Source organism: Cervus elaphus, chromosome 1, assembly GCF_910594005.1.
Source record: "Cervus elaphus chromosome 1, mCerEla1.1, whole genome shotgun sequence".
Classification (NCBI taxonomy): Eukaryota; Metazoa; Chordata; class Mammalia; order Artiodactyla; family Cervidae; genus Cervus; species Cervus elaphus.
In genome coordinates this window covers 19,010,580-19,017,471 of record NC_057815.1, presented here as the reverse complement: position 1 = coordinate 19,017,471, position 6,892 = coordinate 19,010,580, and the positions used below count along the sequence as shown (strand labels likewise).

At 37.6% G+C, this 6,892-nt stretch overlaps 1 non-coding gene across 1 annotated transcript; it reads right to left on the bottom strand.

Moving 5' to 3' along the window:
- Window positions 1-635: 635 nt before the first annotated feature.
- Window positions 636-742, bottom strand: LOC122703541. The gene has a single exon (XR_006343514.1). It is a non-coding gene; the product is annotated as a U6 spliceosomal RNA (small nuclear RNA).
- Window positions 743-6,892: the final 6,150 nt, after the last annotated feature.

Sequence of the window (6,892 nt, the reverse complement as noted above, 5' to 3'; positions counted from 1 at the left end):
TTCTCCTTATTTTTCTTCTTTGTAAACAATAAGAATATTTTATCTATTCTAACTCGCAGAGTTAATGCCAAATTATTTGTTCATGAAGGAATATTCTTAAACATTGAAGTATTATATGTATGTTATTATTACCCTTTTCATTATTATTATTATTATTTGTTGTTGTTTTTGTTTTTCCATTTATTTTTATTAGTTGGAGGCTAATTACTTTACAATATTGTAGTGGTTTTTGCCATACATTGACATGAATCAGTCATGGATTTACATGTGTTCCCCATCCTGAACCCCCCTGGTCACCTCCTTCCCCATCCCATCCCTCTGGGTCATCCCAGTGCACCAGCCCCAAGCACTTGTCTCATGCATCCAACCTGGACTGATGATCTGTTTCACACTTGATAATATACATGTTTCAATGCTGTTCTCTCAGATCATCCCACCCTCGCCTTCTCCCATAGAGTCCAAAAGTCTGTTCAATACATCTGTGTCTCTTTTTCTGTCTTGCATATAGGGTTATCATTACCATCTTTCTAAATTCCATATATATGCGTTAGTATACTGTATTGGTGTTTATCTTCCTGGCTTACTTCACTCTGTATAACGGGCTCCAGTTTTATCCATCTCATTAGAACTGGTTCAAAAATATGGAATGCTTCACGAATTTATGTGTCATCCTTACGCAGGGGCCAAACTAATCTTCTCTGTATCATTCCAATTTTAGTATATGTGCTGCTGAAGCAAGCACAAGAGAACCCCCTTATTAAGGTTATCAGCTTATTTCTTTCCAGAGACATTGCAGGCCAGAAGGCAGTGACAAGATACATTCAAATTCCTAAAAAGAAAATTATGCAACTGACAATACTCTAAGCAGCAGGATTATCATTTAGAAGAGAAGGAGAGATAAAGAATTTCTCAGACAAGCAAAAACCAAAAGAACAAACCAATGCTAAATCTATCCTAAAGAAGATATTGAAAAATCTTCTCTAAACAGGAAAGAAGCAAAAAACTGAAGGAAAGAGGAAATCACAATTGCAATTATTTAAATAAGCCAGCAGACAGATTTTAAAAAATCAAAACATTTTTGTGAAAACAATAATATCTATGGTGAACAGCAAAAGGATAAACATGAAGATGTAAAAAAGGATATCAAAATTATAAAATGTGGGGGAGAAAATAAGAAAACGCAAATTTCCCCCTCCCCTTTATTAAGAATATGCTTAAGCCTCAGTGACTATCAGACTAAAGCAAGTAGAGATAGGAAGAGGTTAGGATATTAAAAAAAAAAAAAAAAAACAGAGTAACAACAAATTAAAAAAATGCAATAGATTCGTAAGAACCAAAAGTAAGAGAGAACAGAAGCATATAATGGAAGGAAACAAGTCACAACAAGAAAAAGGAAAATGAAGGAACAAAGAAGAAATGCAGTATCCAATGGAAAACAAGGTTTAAAATGATAATAAATACGTTATTTGTTAATAATTACCTTAAATGTCAATGGACTAAATACCACAATCAAAACACATACAGTGGCAGATTGAATGAAAAAAAAAAAAAAAAAGAGCCTACAATACGTTGCCTACGAAAGACCCACTTTAGGGCAAAGTTAATACATAAACTGAAAGTGAGGGAATGGAAGAAGATACACCATACGAATGGAAATGGCAAGAAAGTGGTGATTGCAACCCTCTTATCAGACAAAATAGACTTTAAAACAAAGGTGATAAAGAGAAAGAAGGACACAATCTAATGATAAAAGGATCAATACAAGAAAAGGCTTCTGCACTCATCAGTATCAGTTCAGTTCAGTAACCCAGTCCTACCTCTTTACGATACCATGGGCTGCAGTATGCCAGAATGCCTGTCCATTGCCAACACCCGGAGCTTGCTCACTCATTACCATTGAGTGAGTCAGTTCTTCATATCAGGTGACCAAAACTTCATCTTCAGCATCAGTACTTTCAATCAACAGTCAGGGTTAATTTCCTTTAGGATTGACTTGTTTGATCTTCTTGCAGTCGAAGGGACTCTCAAGAGAATTCTCCAACACCAGAGTTCAAAAACATCGGTTCTTTGATGCTCAGCTTTCTTTATGCTCCAACTCTCACACCCATACACATCCATACGTGACTACTGGAAAGTTGGCTTAAAACTCAACACTCAGAAAAAGAATTGAATCTATAGATTGCTTTGGGTAGAATAGCCATTTTGACAATATTGATTCTTCCAATCCATGAACACGGTATGTTTCTCCATCTGTTTGTGTCCTCTTTGATTTCTTTCATCAGTGTTTTATAGTTTTCTATGTAGAGGTCTTTTGTTTCTTTAGGTAGATATACTCCTAAGTATTTTATTCTTTTTGTTGCAATGGTGAATGGTATTGTTTCCTTAATTTCTCTTTCTGTTTTTTCATTGTTAGTATATAGGAATGCAAGGGATTTCTGTGTGTTAATTTTATATCCTGCAACTTTACTATATTCATTGATTAGCTATAGTAATTTTCTGGTAGAGTCTTTAGGGTTTTCTATGTAGAGGATCATGTCATCTGCAAACAACGAGAGTTTCACTTCTTCTTTTCCTATCTGGATTCCTTTTACTTCTTTTTCTGCTCTGATTGCTGTGGCCAAAACTTCCAACACTATGTTGAACAGTAGTGGTGAGAGTGGGCACCATTGTCTTGTTCCTGATTTCAGGGGAAATGCTTTCAATTTTTCACCATTGAGGGTGATGCTTGCTGTGGGTTTGTCATATATCCTATCAAGCTACCAACGGTATTTTTCACAGAACTAGACCAAAGAATTTCACAATTTGTATGGAAATACAAAAAACCTCGAATAGCCAAAGTAGTCTTGAGAAAGAAGAATGGAACTGGAGGAATCAACCTGCCTGACTTCAGACTCTACTACAAAGCCACAGTCATCAAGACAGTGTGGTACTGGCACAAAGACAGAAATATAGACCAATGGAACAGAATAGAAAGCCCAGAGATAAATCCACGAACCTATGGACACCTTATCTTTCACAAAGGAGGCAAGGATATACAATGGAAAAAAGACAACCTCTTTAACAAGTCGTGCTGGGAAAACTGGTCAACCACTTGTAAAAGAATGAAACTAGAACACTTTCTAACACCATACACAAAAATAAACTCAAAATGGATTAAAGATCTAAATGTCAGACCAGAAACTATAAAACTCCTAGAGGAGAACATAGGCAAAACACTCTCCAACATAAATCACAGCAAGATCCTCTATGACCCACCTCCCAGAATATTGGAAATAAAAGCAAAACTAAACAAATGGGATCTAATGAAACTTAAAAGCTTTTGCACTACAAAGGAAACTATAAGTAAGGTGAAAAGACAGCCCTCAGATTGGGAGAAAATAATAGCAAATGAAGCAACAGACAAAGGATTAATCTCAAAAATATACAAGCAACTCCTGCAGCTCAATTCCAGAAAAATAAGTGACCCAATCAAAAAATGGGCCAGAGAACTAAACAGACATTTCTCCAAAGAAGACATACAGATGGCTAACAAACACATGAAAAGATGCTCAACATCACTCATTATTAGAGAAATGCAAATCAAAACCACAATGAGGTACCATACAAACCAGTCAGGATGGCTGCTATGCAAAAGTCTACAAGCAATAAATGCTGGAGAGGGTGTGGAGAAAAGGGAACCCTCTTACACTGTTGGTGGGAATGCAAACTAGTACAGCCACTATGGAAAACAGTGTGGAGATTTCTTAAAAAACTGGAAATAGAACTGCCATATGACCCAGCAATCCCACTTCTGGGCATACACACTGAGGAAACCAGATCTGAAAGAGACACATGCACCCCAATGTTCATCGCAGCACTGTTTATAATAGCCAGGACATGAAAGCAACCTAGATGCCCATCAGCAGACGAATGGATAAGGAAGCTGTGGTACATATACACCATGGAATATTACTCAGCCGTCAAAAAGAATTCATTTGAACCAGTCCTAATGAGATGGATGAAGCTGGAGCCCCTTATACAGAGTGAAGTAAGCCAGAAAGATAAAGAACATTACAGCATACTAACACATATATATGGAATTTAGAAAGATGGTAACGATAACCCTATATGCAAAACAGAAAAAGAGACACAGAAATACAGAACAGACTTTTGAACTCTGTGGGAGAAGGTGAGGGTGGGATGTTTCAAAAGAACAGCATGTATACTATCTATGGTGAAACAGATCACCAGCCCAGGTGGGATGCGTGAGACAAGTGCTCGGGCCTGGTGCACTGGGAAGACCCAGAGGAATCGGGTGGAGAGGGAGGTGGGAGGGGGGATCGGGATGGGGAATAAGTGTAAATCTATGGCTGATTCATATCAATGTATGACAAAACCCACTGAAATGTTGTGAAGTAATTAGCCTCCAACTAATAAAAAAATTAAAAAAAAAAAAAAAAAAGAAAAAGAAGATCATGGCTCCTCCGTCCATGGGACTTTCCAGGCAAGACTACTGGAGTGGGTTGCCATTTCCTTCTCCAGGGGATCTTCCTGACCCAGGGATCAAACCCAGGTCTCTTGCATTGTAGGCAGACACTTTTACCATCTGAGCCACCAGGGAAGTCCTTGGTCCCATCACTTCATGGCAAATAGATGGGAAAACAATGGAAACAGTGAGAGATTTTACTTTGGGGGACTCCAAAATCACTGAAGATGGTGACTGCAGTCATGAAATTAAAAGGCGCTTGCTCCTTGGAAGAAAAGCTATGACTAACCTAGATAGCGTAAAAAGCAGAGACATTGCTTTGCCAACAAAGGTCTGTCTAGTCAAAGCTATGGTTTCTCCAATAATATGGATGTGAGAGTTGGACTGTAAAGAAAGTCAAGCACTGAAGAATTTATGCTCTTGAACTGTGGTGTTGGAGAAGACTCTTGAGCTTCCCTTGGACAGCACGGAGATCCAACCAGTCCATCCTAAAGGAGATCAGTCCTGAATATTCACTGGAAGGACTGATGCTGAAGCTGAAACTCCAATACTTTGGCCACCTGATGTGAAGAACTGACTCAGTAGAAAAGATGCGGAAGGTGGGAGGCAAAGGGGATGACAGAGAATGAGACAGTTGGATGGCATCACTGACTCAATGGACATGAATTTGAGAAAGCTCCAGGAGTTGGTGATGGACAGGGAAGCCTGGCGTGCTGCAGTCCATGGGGTTGCAAAGTGTTGGACATGACTGAACGAATGAACTAAAATGAACTGAACTGGAAAAACCATAGCTTTGACTAGCTTGACCTTTGTTGAAAAATAAATGTCTCTGCTTTTTAAAATGCTGTCTAGTTTGGTCATAGCTTTTCTTCCAAAGAGCAAGGGTCTTTTAATTTCATGGCTGCAGTCACCATCTGCAATGATTGTGGTTCTCAAGAAGATAACTTCTGTCACTGTTTCCATCATTTCCCCTTTAATTGCCAGGAAGTAATGAGACTGGATGCAATGATCTTAGCTTTTTGAATGTTGAGTTTTAAGCCAGCTTTTTTGCTCTCCTCTTTCACTTTCATCAAGAGGCTCTTTAGTTCCTCTTCACTTTCTGCCATAAGGGTGGTACCCTCTGCATATTTGATGTTATTGATATTTCTCCTGGCAATCTTGATTCCAGCTGTGCTTTATCCAGCTTGACATTTCGTATGATATACTCTCCATATAAGTTAAATAAGCAGGGTGAAAATATACAGCCTTGATGTACTCCTTTCCCAATTTGGAACCAGTTCATTGTTCCATGTCTGGTTCTAGCTGTTCCTTTTTGACCCACACACAGATTTCTCAGAAGGTAGGTAAGGTTGTCTGGCACTTCCACCTCTTGAAGAATTTTCCACAGTTTGTTGTGATCTGCACAGTCAAAGCCTTTGGCATAGTCAATAAAGCAGCAGTAGATGTTTTTCTGGAACTCTCTTGTTTTTCTATGATCCAACAGATATTGGTGATTTGATCTCTGGTTCTTCTGCTTTTCCTACATCCAGTTTGAACATCTGGAAGTTCTTGTTTCACATACTGTTGAAGCCTTGCTTGGAGAATTTTGCACATTACTTTGCTAGTTTGTGAAATGAGTGCAATTGTGTGGCAGTTTGGACATTCTTTGGCATTGCTTTTCTTTGGGATTAGAATGAAAACTGATCTTTTCCAGTCCTGTGACCTTTGCTGAGTTTTCCAAATTTGCTGGCATATTGAGTGTGGCACTTTAATAGCATCATCTTTTAGGATTTGAGATAGCTCTGCTAAAATTCCATCACCTCCTAATATAGTAGTGGAACACAATAAACACACACACAGAGACACACACACAAAGATGGGAATTGACAAGAATATAATAATAATAATAGGTTTTAACACCTCATTCATGTCAATTTTCTAAACAAAATTCCATGAGACAATAGAGATCTTAAGTGGTAAAATAGAACTGTTATGCTTAATTGCAATTTTCAGGATATTGCATTAAAAAAATAAAAAAGAAGAAGAAGAGGAAGAAGAATGCCCATTCTTTTCAAGTACATTTGAGACATTCTCTAGGATTGACAAAATACTAGGGTACAAAACCCAAACAAACCTCAGCAAATTTAAGACTATAGAAATTATTTCAGCATCTTTTGTGACCACAGTAGCATGACAGCACTAATAAAAATCAATCACAGGAAAAAAATGAGGGAAAAAAAAAAAAAGAAATAGATTTCTAAAAAAATGAATTAATGATGGAATCAAATAGAAGATTTAAAAGTACCTTGAAAGAAATGACACTGAAAATACAGTTATACAAAATCTACATGATGCAAGCAAAAGCAGTTCTTAAGAGGGAATTTCATAATGATCCAGGTATTTCTGATAAAATAAGAAAAACCTCAAATAAATAACAACCTAGCAGTT